Genomic DNA, 22,573 nt, shown 5'->3' on the forward strand with positions numbered 1-22,573 from the left:
AACTCACGCAAAGATAAAATTTCAAAAATCTCTTTTTCGTCAATCGGCAGCGTATTCGTATCCTGTGAATAAAACAAAACAAAAAATAATAAAACCAACACTCGCACGACGTTGTTGGTTCGTCGCTTGCTTGCTGTCCAGTCCAACTCAACCATTGAAGCGATTAACAGTTGACGCGTGCGTTTGGAGAAACGGTCTGATTTTTTTTTGTGTGTGATGTGCTATATTGTTACACTGTGCTACACCGAAGGATTGGATTAAATGGTGTAAACGTAGTGCTAAAACAATCGTGTAATGGCAAATAAAGTAGCCAAATAACATCGTTTTCGAACACCCGGTCGATCGAGTTGCCCATGATGAATTAGAGCATGCTTATCGTCCTTATATGCATGTCGTGTCACACCAAGAACGTCTGGAACATTTTGGCGTTGAAGCAGAGATCGAAGCAAATTCGGAATGTCAAGTATCGGTATACAGTTTTAGAAAAATTCTGCGCACTCAAAAGTAAGTTCTAACACTAACAGCAATTATTTGTAGGCACCCGGCAGTTCCGGGCCTAGCCGTGATTCACGTTTCTAATCGTCAACAGTTTCATTGGTGTTCTCTCTCACGTGCAAGTGATTTGTCAGAATTGGTCTGAATATAACATTGTGGAGTTCTGGGTTTTGGTTATCCAGGTAATACCAGGATCGCAATACTTTCGTAGAGCTAGTAGATCATAGTACCCTATGAAATTTGTCGACCCGTATCGGTCCGATCATCGGCCCGATTATCGGACCGATTGAGCACGATATGGGGCCGATCGTAGCGCTTCCATCGGCCCGTCATCGGACAATTCTGCACCATTTGCATCAACCGCGTCGTCCTAAGAAAGCTTTATTTTTACATTATGTATCGCTAGAGAAACAGAGCGAAGGAATATCAAACAAGGCATTTTCAAGACGACGTCTTCCCGATAGGGTGTGAAATAGTGTTGAACATTATTTTGTTTCGATCATAGAGGCTTTAACCTTAAGGTCATTCGCCTCTTAGGGCCAGAAAAACTCTGGCCCTATGTTCGGAGTTGAAAATTCAACCCCGATATATCCCATCCTCTGTGTATAAGACATCCGCTCTCTGCTTTGGTATTTCTTCACTCTTTTGTTCTATCGATACACTATGTAAGCTTGAAACGCAGTCAAAAGCTTTCTTGCACGATGCGTCCGATGCTCGGATTTACTGGGTAGGCAGTCCCTATAACATTGACGTTCTGTTAAATTACATGACAGAGTGGTTTTAATATCGGTTTTCATTGAAGAACAAAAGTGTTGTGAAGTGCTGTGATGTTTTTTTTCTTCAATTTGAAGAATAAACGACTCAAACAGAAGTTCGAATTGAAGTAAATCGGAACAACATTCGTCCAGTTAGTGGTGGTGTTAGTACACTCTGACGAGAGAGTGAATACCAACGAAAAGGATTCAAGACACATTCTCGGTTGATTTTCCAGAAGGCCGTAACAGCAAGTGACAGTTTCTCTTTGTTCACTCTCTCTTTCGATTATTGTGATGTGATCTAAAAAGATTTTCTTGGATTTCACAGTTCTGTTTGGAAGTCGAACGTTTCGAGCATCATTCTATGCGAAGAGTTGAGTGATAAACGTGTAAACCGCTTGGTAATTAATAGAAGAGAAAGTAAACAAAGAGAAACTGTCACTTGCTGTTACGGCCTTCTGGAAAATCAACCGAGAATTGTTCGTTGAGTGTCTTCCTTTCGTCTTTATGACGTTGCGCAATCTTCGGTAAGTTTTCATTTGAACAAGTGTGCGTACCAGTACGTTAGTAACTGACAGTTTCTTTTCGTTTGCTATTCTTCATGCCCCGTTTACACTACTGCTGGCTGCCAGCATGCTGGTGCCAGTATACTGGCTCCAGCACGCTACTAGCACAATGTAAACGCTTGCCAGCTGCTGGTTGTTGCCAGCATGAAAATTTCTGCTCGTTCTAAATTTCATGCTGGCAAGCGATACTGGAGAAGAAATTCAAGATGGCAACGGAATGAAAATCTTGAACATCTCGTACTTATTTCATGTTTTTCTCAGTTGAAAGCATTCATTCGTATGAAGGAGTTCAATATCAAAACTAGGAATAATATATATAAATATTTCATTGTTTTTAATCGTTTTTCAAAATTTGGCCAGCAAGAAATTACCTGCAATAGTGTAAACGCTACATAAGAGGGCAGTACACTGGCATCAGCATGCTGGCAGCCAGCAGAAGTGTGAACGGGGCATTAAGATTATTACGAAATTATAAACAGTCGCTCGGCTTATTTGACTACAACCATGATCTTTCGATCTGTGTATCATAGAAGAAATTGTAGAATTAAACCGTAATTGAAAATTGGTTCATGAGGATCATGTGCAGAGATGCCATTTATCCAGATTTATCTATGTTATACAGATTTTTACATGTCCATACAGATTTTATACAGAATACAGATTTTGTACAGATTTCGTATGTTTAATACAGATTTATACAGATTTCATACAAAGTACGATTTTTTCTCTTTATTTGGCCTAAAGCATTGTTTAGGATTTAGTACTAGAGATAAGATAAAAGTTTCGTAACCAAAGAACAAAATTTGATTTAAAGTTGCGAAAATTGTAAATGTCTTTTTCTTCAAGAAAAAATCGAGTTTTTCAAAAACGATGGCGAATTGTTTTTTATTTGAAGTATTAGTATTTTACCTGGAGTGGACGGTATTAATTGTTTCGCTGGGTTCATAAAGTTCGTAATTTACTATTCCTAAACCCATCAGACACATAACATTTTTTTTACCAAAACTATACGATCTTTAACTCGATGTTGATGATTGTCCTGGCGTTATCCATGATTTCTGCGTTTCGGGTTCCCAAATATACCTATCTTTCGTCGACAGTTACAATCCAATGCAGTTTTCTTTAGAAGCGTGAAAGGAGCCTTTCGCACTGGGTTTTTGCATATTCATTCTGTTTGTGTGGAACCCATTTACAAATCATTTCAAATTTTTCCCAAGGCTCTTAGACTATCAGAAATAGCTTGAGGATGAAATTGAAATGCTAGGCCATAATTTATTTTATTTTTGTATCATTTTAGTCCAATGATAATTGTAGTTCGTCATCTACATACATTTGTGGTCGATTTTAAAGTTCTTTGTCAATAAACTTAAAAATAACCTGTTTTGAAATGTTGAAACTAAAGCTCACAAGCTTTGACAGTTGCAACAAGATCCTCATGAGTCTCAACAAGAACTCGTTACCCTTTTCACCTAAATGAACAACAATATCATATCGTGCCACACAAATGCTTTTATTTGGCTCGAAATTCGACATGGTTAATACAAAATTATAGCAAGTTTTTTCTCGATACCACATAAATAAAAATACCCGCATTGAAGAGTGGGGTCCAAACAAAAAACGAAACGAATAGATTTTATCACTATATGTTGACAACAAAACGACTCTGACACATCTGGTATATGAAAATATGGAACTTAGATTTGAATTGCAAATCGATGTAATTATCAAACTGAGAAACTATGACCTGATTTGAATTTACAGGCACTAAAATGCCATGTCGACTCAATAACTCAAAGAGCTGAGCGCATATTCAAAAAGTTTTGCAAAGCTCATTATACTGTTCAAAGACTTGGAGAGAGGGATTGCTGATAGTAAGAATTGAAGGAGAAAATATTTAAAATGATTGCAGATATCTACTAATATTCATCTTCAATCGTGAAATGGTGTTATTATTGTGAAAATTTCGTTTTAGTTGTGAATACAGATAAATACAGATTTTGAAGATAAGAAAATACAGATTTTCTATGAAAATATCTGGCATCTCTGATCATGTGTCACGTTTGTCGAGCTTGTTATGGCAGCAAGGTACTTTTATCTCTATGTGCGAAAGAAACATTTACGCTTTCGGGCGAAATCGACAAATCTAACGCATTATCGTAACCAGAGTTGCTAATGTTCCCGATTTATCTGGCATTTGCTAGATTTTTCTTATTTCGACAGACACTCTAACAAACCAGATCTGTTTTCCAGATTTTGTAAATTTTGTAGAAAACATCGAGAATAAATTCCTGTAAAGACATTACGCAGCTACAGCATAACTACAAATGTTCGCTCAAGTTGAGTCAAAATATAGGCGAGATGGACCGTGATCGGTCTTAGCCGTCCCCAGGACAACACAAAAAAAAAGTTGAGTCAAACTTTACGTCTGTGTGAGGCTCACAGTTGCCATGCACGAGATCTTAACTACTAACGAGTCGAAGAAGAGAAGTAAAAAAGCAATTAGAATTCACTGGCATTTGGCATCCCTGATCGTAACATGTGTTGTGGAACCTAGAGTAGGGAGACGAAAGCTTTGATGAGAGAGACAACAGCTGTTCCTTTGCAAGAAAACATTTTTTTGCACGCTCATTCAATATTACTCTCAAGTGAGTCATTTGTACTCACTTTTGCTTATTTGGTTCAAATGTCAAAAAGTGAGTAATATTGATTTATAAGAATGAGTAACTTCGACTCAGTTTCTAAATTGACAACAAGTTTTACTCACAGAGCTTTGAAAACGTTGTGTGAAAATTTACGTGCACTGAACTTTTCCCTTTGTCGGAAGGCGGAACTTTTCCCTCTGTCGGAGGTGGAACGGAGGAAGGCAGACGGATCCTTTCCAATGAGCGATGAACAGGTAACGGCTTCCTTCATTCGTTGGAAGTAAGTCAGCAAAGCATTCCTTATTCGAATCCCTTATTCAATTCGCTTGATATTGAGTAATATTTACTCACTCGAGCTAATTTTACCATTTGTAGCACTGAGTAAATGTTACTCAGAATTTGACAAATACCATATTTACTCAAAAGTGAGTAAACAAGCTTTGCTCACTATAGAGTAGTTCCACTTTTAACGAAAGTGAGTGAAATTGTACTCACTTTAGAGTAACATTGAACGAGCGTGTGCAGTGTCATACAGTTTGACAGCAGGCCTTCCGAATTCTCATGCGTGCACAAATGGGACGGAGAGAGCACCCCGAAACTGTGTGTGTCGCATATCTTTCCTGTGGGCGTGACAAAGAAAACCGAAAGTGTGTACGAGACGTGAGCTTTGGTAGCTGCGCACGAGAATATTCACGAGTGGGGTACGCCTCAGTGGATGCAACTGTTCTGAGCAGCGCACGTAGGCAGTGGAAAATATATTGCCCAACCGGGTTCGTACATCAAAAAAATTAGGAAAACTTGCCGGAAAAGTGGGAAAAATCCATAAAGTTGTTTTGTATAGACAATGGAATTTTCCATTGAAAAAATTATCTATGCTTGCTAGATCATCGATAGGTGTTCGGCGTATAACGAGTTGCATAAGTGTTTGGCCGCCGATGAAAAGGATACTAGATCGTTGAAAAATGAATAATGTTGGTAATTGTGAGCGTGAGCCTAATAAATAAATTTTTTGAATGAATCAATGAAAAGATTGTGCTGTAGAAGCGCTAAAGTCGAATGAAGCGATTTTCCGTGCATTTTGCTGTCAAATGATTTAGATTACACTAAGCGCACATAATAAGTGGCGATTAGATCAATGCTCAACATGATTACCATAATGGATTGAGACTGCCATTTCATATTTCATATTCTGAGAAGAATGTTCAAATTTGTAAGATCCATATCAAATTAAAATTTAAGCGTCGTCTCTACAAGCAACCAAAAAATCCACAGTACTTGAAAAATATCCACTAACAGATCGGCTGAAAAGTTCGTATCGTTTCTATGAGAGGGCGCCACTAGAATTAAATCCATACCATTTTCAGTTAGTACCAACTTTCAAAAGATACGTGTATAAATTTGACAGCTGTCTGATTATTAGTTTGTGAGATATTGCATTTTGAGTGAAGCTACTTTTGTTATTGTGAAAAAAATGGAAAAAAAGGAATTTCGTGTGTTGATGAAACACTACTTTTTGATGAAAAAAAGTGCCGCCGATACCAGAAAATGGCTTGATGAGTGTTATCCAGACTCTGCACCGGGCGAAGCAACAATTCCTAAGTGGTTTGCAAAATTTCGTACTGGTCATATGAGCACCGAAGACGATGAACGCAGTGGACGTCCAAAAGAGGCTGTTACCGATGAAAACGTGAAAAAAATCCACAAAATGATTTTCAATGACCGTAAACTGAAGTTGATCGAGATAGCTGACACCCTAAAGATATCAAAGGAACGTGTTGGACATATTATTCACGAATATTTGGATATGAGAAAGCTTTGTGCAAAATGGGTGCCGCGTGAGCTCACAATCGATCAAAAACAACGAATTGATGATTCTGAGCAGTGTTTGGAGCTGTTATATCGAAATAAAACCGATTTTTTTCGTCGATATATAACAATGGACGAAACATGGCTCCATCACTTCACTCCGGAGTCCAATCGACAGTCACCTGAGTCGACTGCACGCGATGAACCGAACCCAAAGCGTGGAAAGACTCAACAATCGGCCGGTAAGGTTATGGCGTCTGTATTTTGGGATTCGCATGGTAAAATTTTCATCGACTACCTTGAAAAGGGAAAAACCATCAACAGTGACTATTATGTAGCGTTAGTAGAGCGTTTGAAGGACGAAATTTAAAAAAAACGGCCTAATTTGAAGAAGAGAAAAGTTTTGGTTCATCAAGACAATGCACCGTGTCACAAGTCGATGAAAACCATGCTGAAATTGAACGAATTGGGCTTCGAATTGCTCCCTCATCCACCGTATTCTCCAGATTTGGCCCCCAGTGACTTTTTCCTGTTCTCAGACCTCAAGAGAATGCTCGCTGGTAAAAAATTTAGAAGCAATGAAGAGGTAATCGCTGAAACTGAGGCCTATTTTGAGGCAAAGGACAAATCGTACTACAAAAATGGTATCGAAAAGTTGGAAGATCGCTATAATCGCTGTATCGCCTCTGATGGCAATTATGTTGAATAATAAAAACGAATTTTGGCAAAAAATGTGTATTTCTATTAAACGATACGAACTTTTCAGCCGAACTGTTATAGGGTAAAGTGTGTTTATTCATTTAGTGCGACGATGCAAAATAAAGAAAAATTCTTATTAACTTGGCATAACTATTTACAAATTGAAAAGGTTATGTTAGTTTATACCCAAAAAAAGTTTATTTTATTCTAGATTGAAAAAAAAATCTTCACAAAATTTTTTAGTAATATTTTTGAAAATAAAGGGTGATTTTTTAAGAGCTTGAGAACTTTTTTAAACAATAAAACGCATAAAATTTGCAAAATCTCATCGGTTCTTTATTTTAAACGTTAGATTGGTACATGACATTTACTTTTTGAAGATAATTTCATTTAAATGTTGACCGCGGCTGCGTCTTAGGTGGTCCATTCGGAAAATCCGCTTTTTTATCGACAAATTTTGTTCAGCGATGAGGCTCATTTCTGGTTGAATGGCTACGTAAATAAGCAAAATTGCCGCATTTGGAGTGAAGAGCAACCAGAAGCCGTTCAAGAACTGCCCATGCATCGCGAAAAATGCACTGTTTGGTGTGGTTTGTACGCTGGTGGAATCATTGGACCGTATTTTTTCAAAGATGCTGTTGGACGCAACGTTACAGTGAATGGCGATCGCTATCGTTCGATGCTAACAAACTTTTTGTTGCCAAAAATGGAAGAACTGAACTTGGTTGACATGTGGTTTCAACAAGATGGCGCTACATGCCACACAGCTCGCGATTCTATGGCCATTTTGAGGGAAAACTTCGGAGAACAATTCATCTCAAGAAATGGACCGGTAAGTTGGCCACCAAGATCATGCGATTTGACGCCTTTAGACTATTTTTTGTGGGGCTACGTCAAGTCTAAAGTCTACAGAAATAAGCCAGTAACTATTCCAGCTTTGGAAGACAACATTTCCGAAGAAATTCGGGCTATTCCGGCCGAAATGCTCGAAAAAGTTGCCCAAAATTGGACTTTCCGAATGGACCACCTAAGACGCAGCCGCGGTCAACATTTAAATGAAATTATCTTCAAAAAGTAAATGTCATGTACCAATCTAACGTTTAAAATAAAGAACCGATGAGATTTTGCAAATTTTATGCGTTTTATTGTTTAAAAAAGTTCTCAAGCTCTTAAAAAATCACCCTTTATAAGTAATACGAAAAAGACATCATTACACAACTAGGTGGATTAAAAAAGGTTTTTGCCTTTCTCAGCAGCACTTCTGTTGCTGATTCATGTTTTAGCAATATTTCGATAACCCGATTTGCGTTTTCCTGAATGGCGATATGCAGAGGAATTCTACCATCTTCATTCTTTGCCATTACCGATGAACTGCGTTCAATAAGAAAAATTAAAATGGATTAAAAAAGGTTTTTGCCTTTCTCATATAGAAAGGTTATGCAATCACTGTGAAAACCGACTTTCGAACCGAGTCCCAGATGGTCGAGTGTCATATACCATTCGACTCAGTTCGTCGAGTACGCAAAATGTCTGTATGTGTGTGTATGTGTGCGTATGCATATAACATTTTTTTGCACAAACATAGATTCAAATGAAAGGTATAATTGTCCCATACAATGTTCCTGAATTTTGTTTTGACCCGACTTCCGGTTCCGGAGTTACAGTGTGATTAGTGAAAAAAAATCCTTCTCAGAAATGGTGTGATCGATTTTTACAATCTTGAGTTCAAATGAAAGGTCTTATAGTCCCAAATAGAACTCCTAAATTTCATCCGGATCCGGAATTATATACACTTTGAATGCAAAAGCCAAAAAAAAACTTAGCCGGTTCATCCAAGTTTTTTGCCGACCACCACAGCAGACAGGGTTCTAATGGGGACATCATATAACCCAGAACGCTTCAAGTAATAAACGAAACATAGTATCTGACGAAAATGAAAGTAAAAATAACTGAAATAAAAGTTTAATCTTGATCAGATTATTTCTTTGCGGAACAAAAACCAGAATCGTGAAGTAACTGAAACATTTCGTTGAATCACGAGAGTAGGAACTCATTCTCGCAACTTCCATCGACAAATGGTTAACACAAAAACGATAAGTTTGATAACGTATGAAGCCATTCGATAGCATGTAAAATCCAAACAGTTGTAACCAAACACTCGCCTCGATCGGTTGTGTTTTTTTTTCAGTACACTGGTGAAAGAGTTTTTCTTTTGTTCTTTGAGCCATATTTTTTCAAACACCAGAGAATTCAACAGTGACAGTCGCCAGTTTGGAAATTTCACAGGGAACTGATTCAAAATCGTAACTTTATGATTTACTGTATTAGCCATCCGACCTCCGCTTGATCAAACCGTGAAAAAAAAACGATTAAATCTAGACAAATGTGCTTCTAATGGTGGGTCACTGGCGAATCACGCTATGAATAAATGGTACGGTAGTTGAAGAAAAACACACGAACATTATTTTTTTTAGTTGCGTTTCGTCTTCGACTCATCAGTGCATAGCAGTTTTTTTGTGTTGAAATGTTAGGTCACCTAGCAGTTCAACAAAAACCGTTTAGCAGACATAAAGTTAATGCTACTTACATTACCGATTTATGTTTTAGCTGGCAACCTAATTGAATTGTTCTACGTGTCGCCTTCGGTTCATCAGTGCATTAGCAGATTATGTTGGCCAGACGTAATGGTATTGCTACACACTTGTTTTGCACCGAAGTGCAATGTCATATCCGACGTGCCGAGAGAAATGAATCCAATTGATGGCTATTCACGAATAGATAGTGGTCATTTGGGGGTTCTGATACCTCATTGAGCTAAAGTGCGACCAGAATAGCCTTCAATTGGTTTTATTTCTTTTAGCACACATCAGAAATGATATTGCACTTCGGTGCAACACAAGAGTGTCGCAAATAGTAATACCCTTCGGTCAGCTTAGCGGTTTATGTTGATCCGCGAGGTGGCATCAGTACCGAATTTAGAACATGTTTATTACGGAAAATGATTGCAAGCTCATTCAACGGAATGACAATCGACGAAACGTTACCCGATTCTGCATTTCGAGCGGTTCGGAACATTTCTATCGAATGTGAAATTCTTAGTGATTTTTTTTTGCGTGGTAAAACACCATTCGAATCGTTTGAAATGCACATTCCAACGAAATTGGTCATTTTTGGGCATAGAACTCGAGAACAGACCATCCGCTACAGGACTGCTTTCGAATGTTACATCCAGAAGTGACAAATTCCGTCGAAAGTCATCCAACCTTTTATAGAAACATTTTCATTGTGCTTTTATCGTATCAGCTTTTGTTTTCCTGACCACTTCTCTTTGATAAGATAAGTTAAGTTATTTTTGCTCTTGAAATCACATGTAATTAGTATTGTTTTTTTTCAATTGCGTTTCTACTTCATCTTATCTTTTTTTATTGACACGATTCTTGGAAATTTATCACGCCACGAGCGTGATAATGTATTTGTTTTTGACACAAAGTCAAGTCAAAATCAAAGACCCGCTTCTTAAAGGGTTTATTCGATCAAAATGGCACACATGCATCTACGCAGAAAAATTTAAACCGATTATCGGATTTTCTTGGAATTTTCAGAAATGCTGAAAGATAAGAAAAAGAAATGCTAATCTAAGTGACGGCTTTCTGTAAAGACATAACACTTAGGTACTTAGCGGTTTGTGTTGAACGGCTAGGTGGCGTTAGACGTTCAAAATAAACTGCTTATGCACTGATGAGTCAGAGACGAAACATAAGCTCACGAAATACCAAAACATTTTTTATTCTATTCAGTTTATAGTCCCATTTTGTACAACCGATTTTCCTAGATTTTTTTTGTTGTAGTTATCCAAATTTCCTTCACTCCTACGCTCTATTGTAATAGTTTTGAGACGTTTGTGAAGTTCCGTGTTGACAATTGCTCAGAATTTTTCGATTTGATACCGTTCCAACACAATACGAACGCAGTGGCAGGATGCCAGATCATACCAAAACAGATCGCCATTGATTATTTGTGTTTCCTTATGAATGGGAAGAGACGAATGTTAAGACATTATTTCATGTAAATCGCACCGTTGATTGTTTCGAAAGTGATCCGCCACATTCGTCAATCGCCTGCCAGATCAGGAGTTTTTTTTTTGCATATTCCTGCTTTCGAACATCGATCTGACAACATTGGCATCGAAAGCTACTTGCCCAGAAAGTTGACGGGTTATCTGTCCATTGCTTTCGTTTTGAAGCTGATTATTTCACACGACACAGTTTTATTTGTGATCTCAAACTTTTTAGCGGATCCATCGGTGGAACGCCTTTGGATTTGGATTGTAAATGGACGATATATTTTTCACTGACAATTTCTTGTTAAAACAACATGACGGGAATTACTATATAAATATTTTGGTAGATAACAATATACTTTGAACAAGAATAACTCAATAAAGTAAACAATATACTTTGAACAAGAATAACTCAAATTATTCGGATTTTTACTCAGACGATTCAAAAGTTACCGAAGATTTTCGGTATGCCATTTTGATCGAATACACCCGTTATATAAATAATTCCCTACAAAAGATTTTCTTCTTTTGATTTTTTTTTTTACACAAAGGCTGTTAAATTTGTCACGTAGGGAATTCTTATCGCATTTTGTCCAACATTTCAACCTTTTAACTATCATATTGGCGGAGCTAGGGTGGTTCTATTGATTTTCATTTTGTTTAATTCTAGAGAAACCAGAAAATTTGAAAAAAATCTAGGATGTTTTAGATGATTCCCTTGTCATGGACATAGTCTCCTTGAAACATTTTTTCACACGAATTTGAGCTCATTTTTGACAAAAAATTATTCAGATTAAATCTGGTAGTTCACAGAAGCATGCTTCAGAGCTTATGTCACACATTCAATAACATTCTTCAAGCCAGAACTATCAGAAATAATTCATTTCAATATGATCACATTCTGAAATAATTGTGCGATAGAAAAAAAAATGATTTGTCAGTTACGTCACTCTTGCGATTTTCAGTCATACGATCTTCAAACTCGATTCACAACACGGTATTAGTCTAGAACGAGCCTAAAATTATTGAAATCGGTTCATCCATATCCGAAAAAATTGAGTGATTAAAAACGGAAGTTTTTGTCGTTTACGTCACTTAATCCATTATATTTTCAGAGCCGGATGTGATATCGAGTTGATCTTCGAACTTGAGCAATGTAGTAACTTCCAAACAAATCCAGACTCAGAACTCCGGTGCAGAATCCAGGTTCAAAATTCAGAATTCAGTTCTTAGACCCATGTTCAGCATTCAGGTTCAGAATTCAGATCTAAAATTCATATTCAGAACCCCGGAATACGATCCAAGTCAGGACCAGAACCCAGATCTAAGACTAGATACAGTCTTCAATTCCATAATTCCGACATGTGCAGAGTTCACTAGTATTCAGATTAAGGTTTTGGTCCAAAAACCAGATTCAGATCTAGGTCCTGAACTCAAGCTCAGAATCCTGGTCCAGAATCCAGGTTTAGAATTCAAACTAAGAAGCCAGTTTCAGGATCCAAGTTCCGAATTTAAGTCCAGATTCTGAACTCAATTCCAAGTCTAAAATCCAGAACATAATTTTCAGAGGCTCAGAGTTCAGACCCAACATCCAGAATCCTGAACAAAGTTTTAGGTCCAGAATACAGGTTTAGAATCCAAATTCATAATTCAACTCAGGTTCAAGATCCAGGTTCAGGTCCAAAGTTTAGTTCCGGGCTCAGAGGCCCCAAAATGCAGGCCCAGGTCTTGAACTTAATCCGGAATCCAGTTTCAGAATTTTGGTCCAGATCCTGAACTTAGGTCCAGGTTCTGAACTCCAACTCTAGAACCTAGTCATCAATCCAGAACTAAAATCGAGATCAAGGTCTAGGTATAAAATCCAGAACTTCATTTACAGAGGCTCAGAGTCCAGACCCGACATGCAAGCCCAGGTCTTGATACCCAGATTTCAGATTCAGAATTCAGACCCTGAACACAATTTCAGGCCCAAAATCTAGATTTAGAACTCGCCCCCAGATTCCTGACTCAAAATTTTAGTCCAGAATCCAAATTTAGAATTCAGCTCCAAGATCCAGGTTCAGGTCCAAAGTTCAATTCCGGGCTCTAAGGTCCAAAACACAGATCCAGGTCTTTGGTTAAGGTCCACAATTGAGTTCCAGATCCTGAACTTAATCCAGAATTCAGCTTCCGGATCCAAGTTGCGAATTCACGTCCAGATCCTGAACTTAGGTTCAGATTCTGAACTCAATTCCAACTCCAGAACATAGTCCATAATCCAGATCCAGAGATAGAATCTAGATCAAAGCCTAGGTCTAAAATTCAGAAGTTCATTTTTAGAGGCTCAGAGTCCAGACCCAACATGCAAACGCAGGTCTTGATGCCCAGATTTCAGATCCAAAATCCAGGCCACAATTCTGGCTCAGAATCGAGATTTAGAACTCGCCCTCAGATTCCCGAATTAATATTTTAGTCCAGAATCCGAATTCAGAATTCAGTTCAGAAATCCAGGTTCAGATCCAAAGTTTGGAGGCCCAAAATACAGGTCCAGGTCTTAAATTAAGCTCCAAAATTCCAGATCCTGAACTCGGGGTGCAGAGTCCAGAATCCGAATCCAAGTCTAGAATTCAAGTCTACGTTTTGAACTCAATTCCAGGTTTATTCCTGATTTAGAATTCGGGTTCACTAGAATCTAGATCAAGGATCCCGAATTCAGATCTAAACATCCAACTCCCAACTTGCAGGTCTAGATCTTAAGTTTAGGTGCAGTATTCAGAACCAGGTCCGAAACTTAATTTCAGGTTAAGAACTCGGGCCCAGAATCCAGATTTAAATTTAGCTCCAAAATCCTGATTTAAAATTTGGATCCATGATTTAAATCTAGAATCCAGATTTAAAAAATGAGGACCAGATTCCGTGTTCAGAACTCTAGGTTCAGACTTCAGATCTTAAGCTCAGGTACAGAATTCAGAATTAGATTTCATGTCCAGAATCCGGGGTAAGACTTCATTTTGAGATCCAGAATCCAGGGTTCAAACTACAGGTCCATGTCTTTACATAAATGCAAACAATTCGGAAATTCATATTTTGAACTCGCCAAAAATTCCAGATCTAGAATTTGGGTTCAAAATACTGATTCCAGGTTCAGAATACTGGTTTAGAGTTCACACCCAGAATCCGAGTTCAGAATTCAGCTTTAACTCCAGGTTCAAGATTCAGAATTCATTTCCAAAATTCAGGATCAGAAATCAGGTTGAGAAATCCAAAATGCAGTCCCAGGTCTTAAGTTAAGGTTCAGAATTCAGATCCAGGTTCGGAACTTAATTTCGAGTACAGAGCTCGGGATCAGACTCTAGATCCAAAATTAAAGTCCAGAATTCAGACTTAGGATTCAGGTCCGGAATCCTGGATCGAAGTCCAGAGTTCGAGTTCATGTCTAGGATTCTGGTTCAGAATTGTAGGTTCGAAATCCGGGTCCAAAATCCATGCCCTGAACTCAAGATTGGGCCCAAAACTCTAAGTTCGAAATTGAGACCCAAAATTCAGGACTTGGATCCCGCTATAGAATCTTGTTCCAGAATTCGGAACCAGAATTCAGGTCTAGAATCCAGACTTAAAATTTTGATGCATACCTTGAGCTAATGTCCAGAATTCAGGTCCAGAACTCAGCTCTAAGACCCGTGTCCAGGATTCGGGTTCAGAATTCAGTTCCAGACTTTAAATCTTGAGCTCAGGTATAGAATTCAGAATCAGATTTCTTGTCCAGAATCCAGGGTTCAAACTTCAGGTCCATGTTTTGATATAAAATTTGCAATTCAGAAATTCAGATTTAGTTATTGCAGACCTGAAATTTGGGACCAGAACATTGATTCCAGATTCAGAATCTTGTTTCAAAGCTAAGATCCAGAATCCAAGTTCAGAATTTAGCTCTAAATTTAGGTTCAAGATTCGGAATTCAGATCGTTTCGAAAGTTCTAAAATTCAGGATCAGAATTTAGGCTCAGAAACCCAAAATGCAGTCCCAGGTCTTAAGTTAAGGTCCAGAATTCAGATTCAGGAACTCAATTACAGATACAGAGCTCGGGACTAGAATCCAGATCCAAAATTTAAGTCCAGAAGTAGTTAAGCTAAGTACCAGAATTCAGATCCAAAATTTCAGGTCCGGAATCCAGGATCAAAATCCAGAGTTCGAGCTCATGTCCAGGATTCAGGTGTAGAATTGTAGGTTCGAAACCCTGGTCCAAAATTGGAATCCAAACCCTCAACTCAAGATTGGGCTCAGAACCCTAAGTTCCGAAGTGAGTCCCAAAATTCAGTACTTGGATCCGTCTAAAGAATTCAGTTCCAAAATTCGGAACCAGAATTCCTATCATAATTCAAACCTAAAATCCAGGATCAGAATCTAAGCCTAAGACTAAGAATTATAGGTCAGGTCCAAAATTCAGAACCAGAATCATGGTCTGGAAACCAGGTCCCGAATTTAGCTTTAGAGTTCAGTTACAGAATACCGATCAAGAAGTTAGTTTCAGAATTCCAATTCAGAATCCAATTAAGGTTCAGAATGCGGAATCCAAAATTCAGGACCAGAATTCAGGTCCGGAATCCCTTTGCAAAATTCAGAATCCAAAGTCAGATTTCAGGTTTAGAATTCCAGAATCCAGAGCTAAAATTCAAACCCAGAATGTAGATCTAGGTCCAGATCCATAAGTCAAGCTCAGATGCAGGTCCATCCACGGATCTCAACTTACCATATTCTCGGCACAGGTCCAGATTCAAGTCCAAGACCTGAATTTACCACATTGTAACTCCGAATCCAGGTCTTGGATCTGAACCTGGAATTGGATGTAAACTTACTAACACAAGGTCTGAAAACTCCCGAGCGAAGCAAAGAGAGCACGATTTTTTTGGTTCAAAATTAACTTTATTCATCAACGTAATCTCCATCAAGAACAACGCCGCTCTAACATTTCAAAACCACTTTTGTAGAAAGATTTATCTTTTGCCTCAGAATAGGCATTAGTTCCAGCGATAACCTTTTCATTCGTGCGAAATTTCTTACCGGCGAAAACTTTTTTCCAGGTCTGCGAACAACAAGTAGTTGTTGGGAGCCCAATCTGGCGAGTACGGTGGATGTGGAAACAATTCGAAGTTCAATTCATGTAGTTTTTTCTTTGTTTTGATTGAATTTTTTTTTATCACTTTGAACACTTTGAATTAGTGCTATCTAGGGACTTTTCAGACCATGTGTTATAGTACTGATCAAATTCAGTATCCGGAATGGAACCCGGATCAGGATTATCCATTTCACGAACTCAGTTCCACATCCAGGATCTGAACCAGTACAATATTCATTTTATTCGTGATGTTTTATTGTTGTCTAGTGAATAGTTTGTTTTACTGGAATGAAAAACGCAACAATTTTGAGTCTATTTCCTACTCTCAAAGCATGTGAAGCATCCTGCACCTTCTACTCATTCCACGAACGAATAATTTGAATGTTCTATTTTCTTTTCATTCACAGACGCCCATCCTTTACCGCGATCAAATACACAAGAGAATCCGAGAAGGATCCCAAAGTGCAACTAAAAAAGCAGTTGATCTCCACCAGAGGCAGACAAAACAGGAACCGTAAGAGACCTGATCATATCACACATGGGCTGAAAAGTCCCACTCTTAACCCATAGATGGCGCTAGTTCTATTGCAGTCATCTTTTTTTCAGTTAATACTAATCTTCAAAAGACAGCTGTAAAAAATACATTATATTCTATTCATTAGTTTTTGAGTTATTGTGCTAAGAGTGACGCTACTTTTGTTTTTCAGAAAAAAGGATCAAAAAAAAATTCGAGATTTAATTTTACACTGCTTCTTGATGGGAAAAAATACCGTTCAAGCGAAGCAATCAATGGCTTGAAAAGTGTTATGGAGACTCCGCTCCATCAGAAACAACAGTAATACGTTGGTTTGCTGACTTCAAACGTGATTGTAAAGACACCGATGATGCAGAACGCAGTAGTCGTCCAAATGAGGCGATAACACCAGCAAACATACAAAAAATCCACAAAATCGTTTTTAATGATCGGAAAGTGAAGTTGCGTGAGTTAGCTGACATCGTAAAGCTATCAAAAGAACGTGTTGGCTATATATTGCATGTGCATTTGACTATGAGAAAGCTCTGTTCAAAGTGCCGCATTTGCTCAATGTTGACCAAAAACGAGAATGTGTTGATAATTCTGAGCAGTGTTTTGGCCATGTTTAAACGTAGCAAGCCGGAATTTTCAGCGTCGATATGTGACAATGGATGAAACATGGATTCATCGCTTCACTTCGGAATCAAAACGATCGTCGTCCGAGTGGACAGCAACTGGTGAACCTCGTCCAAAGCGAAAGCATAACAATCAGCTGGAAAGCTTATGGCCTCGGTATTTTGGGATGTACGTGGTGTAATATTTATCGACTGTCTTGAGAAAGAAAACACCATCAACAGTGAATATAATATAGCGCTATTGAAGCGTTTGAAGGCTGAAATTGCAAAGAAACGACCGCATATGGCCAAAAAAGAGTTGTTTTATTAAGACAACGCACCGTGTCACAAGTCAATCAAAACAATGGCAAAATTACATGGATTGAACTTCAAATTGCTCCCGCATCCACCGTATTCGCAATATTTGGCTCCCAGCGACTACTGGCTGTTCGCAGACCTGAAAAAAATGCTCGCCGATAAGAAATTTCGCACGAATGAAGGCATTATCGCTGGAAATGAGGCCTATAAGCGAAAGATAAGCCGTTCTAAAAGTAATTTTGAGCCAAGCCAATTGCTTAAGATAGATTCTAATATAACTCTCAAACATAACGTGGAAAATAACTAAACGTGGTGAGAAGAAAATGACAGGTACACGTAAGTATGATTAACTGTTAAAACAATCTTATTCCAATTGAAATTATTTGATAAATAAAGTGATTTTTCGATTTGATTTAAAAAAACACAAAAAAATTGAGAAAATTGATTAAATTATTATTGGAATCGATAGAACGATCATAACAATTTAATGTTTGAAGATGATTTCATTCAAATGTTGGCCGCGGCTCCACTTTAGATGTACAAGGTCCAATTTTGGCACACTATGCTGGAAATATCGGCCGGTATTTTACGAATAAAAGCTCCAACATTGACTTCCAGTGTATCAATCGTTACAGGTTTATCCTTGTAGACATGAGCCTTAACATGGCCCCACAAGAAATAGTTCTAAAGCTTTAAATCACACGATTTACGAACACAAAACGTGCGATAAACTGTTCACCGAAGGCGGCTCTCAATTCGGTCATTGTTTCGCGTGCCGTGTGGGATGTGGCACCGTCCTGTTGCAACCACATGTCAGGCTTGCCCAATTGTTCCATTTTGGGCAAAAAAAAAGTCAATCATCGGTAGCGCTCGCCATTCACAATAACGTACCGCTCGTCGTTGCCTTTGAACAAGTACGGCCCGATGATGCCACTGGTCCATTATCCACAACAAACAGTGACTTTTTAGGATGCATTGGTAGTTCTTGAAATGCTTTTGGCTTCTGATCTTCACTCCAGATACGGCAATTTTGCTTGTTGATGTCAGTGTTGGGAAAATCATGATCAGAAAAAGTTCATTTCAGTATCACTCGTGAGAAAGTCAGTTCAGGAGACTCTAAAAAAACTCAGTGACTGAAAAAATCACTTCCGAAATTCTTATTCATGGAACGAGCCTCCACAAAACTGAGAACTGGCCCAGCTGGCTGATTATATTGCAATATTTAGATTAAAACCAAAAAAAGCTATTTACCATGAATTTGATTCATAGAAGTAACAAGAGCGCAGCATTGTCAGCATATCTGAAACACTCGAACGGTTGCGCCTTCGCCTGACGCGTTTGAATAGGCGTAGTGATAACCTGCGCTCCTGTTACTTCTGGGTACGATATTCAAGTTAAACTGGGTAATATTTTCAATCAGCAGCATAACATGATTTCTGATTGGTTTTATATAATGTTTTTACTATCATTATAACTATTATTTATCACAACATTTGCTGATGTTTTTAATGATATTACTCCACCACCACGGTAGTGCCGAATAAATATCAACTACATCACCACTATTAATTCACTTTTCAACCACCCTACGCACACAGCACATTTTCAGAAAGGTTCAGGTTTTGTTCATCGGCGAATTTATTCATCGTGTATTCTGCAAGGGGTTGAGAAACAACGGCTATGAAATTTCATTTCCAAAAAATCTTCTTTTCAAAAATCGTATCAGATTATTCAATGTGCGAACTTTTTTCTTCAACATCATCGAGCAGAATGTTCGCTAGTGAACTTTTCACAACTGTACTTTTGTCATGTGAAATCAATTTCAGTGAGAATCATATTCCCAAAAAATCAGTACTGAACTTTTCTGCAGTTAGTTTTCTGATCGATGAAATTTGTGAAAAAAAAAATTACTCAGAGACGGGACTGTTTTCCGTTGGAACTACTCTGAATGTGATGCAGCACAATTCAGAAAGCAACCCAATTATGCAGAACCTCCGTAACTGGTCAAATGTTACACGACCAGTCCCTGGTTCAATTTTCCATCTCACACCTGTTCAATCGTTCCAAAAGTGGACACTGGCCGCTAAGTGCTGATATGTAAAATTTTTATTGTGCCTTTTTCCGTTTGAGTAAATGTCACATATCACTATTCAGCGGAGCCAAATTAGATTACTGATTGAGTTCTCATTTCGAAAGTATGAAACAGAGGTGATACTGAAAATCGAACCAAGCCCTGGTCATGCAAAAACTGGATATGTACGGAGTTCTACACAATTGGGTTTCTTTCTGCATTGTATTTCATCACATTCATTGTAGTTCGATTGAAAAAGTCATTCCCTAGGATAGAAGCAAGTTGTAGATTCGAGTAATTTTTATCGCAAATTTTCATTTCTACTATTTCATTCATCAGTCTTTTTCCAGTCGTAAACTAAATTGATGGTGACTTTATGCGTCATTACGAAACCAAATTAACTATTAACACTTCTAAATTAGTTCTAATACCAAGCCTAGAAAAGTTACGCGAAGCATGAAGCCAAAAAAAAACGTTGTAACGGTAACTTTGAGCTGTCATAGCTCAGCTGTCACTAGATCGATTCCGATAAATTGCATATCCTCGAATTTCGTTAGGATCGGATACGAAAAAAAACTAATGAAAACATTTTTTTCCCGTTCAGTTTTTTTTTTCGAGCTGAAAATATGCCCTATCTGCATTTATGCGGCACCAACAACGAGAATAGAATATTAAGAACTTCAAGTTTACAGAGTCATAACTTTGATGTTAATCAATAGATTTTCGGAATTTTGTTTCACCATTGGAAGGTAATAGAAAATCAGATGATTACCAACAGTTATGACTAAAATTGAAGTTTTCAATATTATATTCGCTATGTTGATGACAAACGAAAGAAAACAGAAATGCAGATAGGGCATATTTTGCGCGTGAAAATAAATCCTGGAACGGGAACAAAGTTTTGGAATCAATCTACGAACAGCACAAAATTCGAGGGTGTAAAATTTATTGAAATTCATTGAGAAACAGCTGAGCTATGACAGCTCGAATTTACCGTTTTAACTTTGTTTTAGGATTTGGTACTTAAATTATTAATCGGTACTGCGTATTGCATTATTTCTTCAGTGTCAATTATTTTTATTTTTTTGGACCGATGTGAGGTTAATCGAATGACATCAGTACATGTTTGATAATAAAATTTACACACACAAAACAAACCTATTTACTAATTATCATTTTCGACAAGCAAAGACTGATAAACCTATGTCAAGAATGTTGGGGTATTTCTTCACAAACGACTGAGCCAGCAGCTCCTTATCGGACTCGAAACTGTGCGAGTTTGGCAAGACTTGTCTCACTACTACTACTACTTATTATATGAATAACCGCGATTACCCAGGGCTTCCCAGTGAAGACAACTTTCGATCTTCTCGGAATAAAAAGCATCTCCGATTGCGTTTGCGTCGTAATAAATACAGAGCTCACGGCATCATTATTGGACTACGAATGATTCTTGAAAAATGCATCCTAAAATTTTGTTTCAAAAACCAAACGATTTGAATCGGGAGAGTAGAACTGCTAACACTCCAGCACGAACTAAATAAGGTACGTCGGAGCGAAAAACAAACATAGGGCTGTGTTCAAGGCACGTCAGTCACTAACTGTGTCCTAAACACAACAGTGTATTGTTTTGCCTTTCTCATATAGAAAGGTTATGCAATCACTGTGAAAACCGACTTTTGAACCGAGGCCCGGAGGGCCGAGTGTCATATACCATTCGACTCAGTTCGTCGAGTACGCAAAATGTCTGTGTGTGTGTGTATGTGCGTATGTGTGTATGTAACGTTTTTTTGCACTAACTTTTCTCGGAGATGGCTGAACCGATTTTCACAAACTTAGATTCAAATGAAAGGTCTTGAAGTCCCATAGAAAATTCATGAATATTATTTGGATCCGACTTCCGGTTCGGGAGTTATGGAGTAAAATGTGCAAAAAAAAATGAAAATATGTGTTCTAACTTTTCTCATAGATGGCCTTACCGATTTTCACAAACTTAGGTTCAAATGAAAGGTCCTGTGGTCCCATACGTAGTTCCTGAATATCATCAGGATCCGACTCCCGGATCCGGAAATATACGCCCTTATTCTGAATAACGACGTATTGATTTTTCGATCGAATGTGGTTCGATCGAATCATAACTACCTTTGATTTTGCTAAGCGTTATGGGGAATACAAATGAAATACGAGGGAAAAAACGATACGACGTTATTCAGAATAAGGGTGATAGGGTAAAGTCTGTTAAAAGTTTTATACCAACACTGAAAAGAGCGAAAAACCGTAAAAAGTTTTCTAAATCGACCTCAAATCTTTTCCAATTGATAGTTTTTATCAGTTGACGGTCAAACAAATCTATTTCGGTTATTCTTTTAAGAATCGAAGAAAAATAATTTTGAAGATTACCACAGTATTATATATGATAGTATGATTGATATGAGAAAGGCATCATTACACCACTAGGTGGATTAAAACAGGTTTTTCCGTATCAAGACGACCTATCTCAAATAAAAAGAAAAAACTAATCCAGTCCAGTTCGCCTTATCATTGGTGCGTGTTGAACTTTACGTAATCTGACCATTGGACATAGATCACGCGGCTACCTGATAGCTTTATCTATTTCTTCGATAGAGTTTACTTGGAAAAATGTTGGAAATCCTTGAATCGAATTTTTATCTTAATTCCAAGAGTGAATTACGACCTACAAAAAACAGCATCAACGACACTGGTTTTCACAGAATTACTTAATTCATTACCACTAAAACTAAATCATAAATTGAGCAGAAATATTTACCATGATAAAATTTATTGTAGAATTGACTGTTTTTGAAGTTTGAAGTATTTCTTGGGTTTCATCTTTCAATACTCAGTAAATGATCACCCGGTAAACGAGCACAATTTGTTTAAAGCCTGGGTTGAATAAACGACACATTAATAATCATAATA

The 22,573-nt window shown here is 37.8% G+C and overlaps 1 protein-coding gene and 1 long non-coding RNA gene across 3 annotated transcripts in view; one reads left to right on the forward strand and one right to left on the reverse strand.

The window, feature by feature from the left end:
- LOC131432769 (ATP-binding cassette sub-family A member 2) overlaps nucleotides 1-22,573 on the reverse strand; it is a 103,175-nt gene that overhangs the window by 64,491 nt on the left and 16,111 nt on the right. The gene's annotated exons all lie outside the window — the stretch shown is intronic.
- LOC131432771 (uncharacterized) lies at nucleotides 1,404-17,952 on the forward strand. The gene is made up of 3 exons (XR_009229963.1): nucleotides 1,404-1,777; nucleotides 16,524-16,630; nucleotides 16,824-17,952. It is a non-coding gene; the product is annotated as an uncharacterized LOC131432771 (long non-coding RNA).

Source organism: Malaya genurostris, chromosome 2 (assembly GCF_030247185.1).
Source record: "Malaya genurostris strain Urasoe2022 chromosome 2, Malgen_1.1, whole genome shotgun sequence".
Lineage (NCBI taxonomy): Eukaryota > Metazoa > Arthropoda > Insecta > Diptera > Culicidae > Malaya > Malaya genurostris.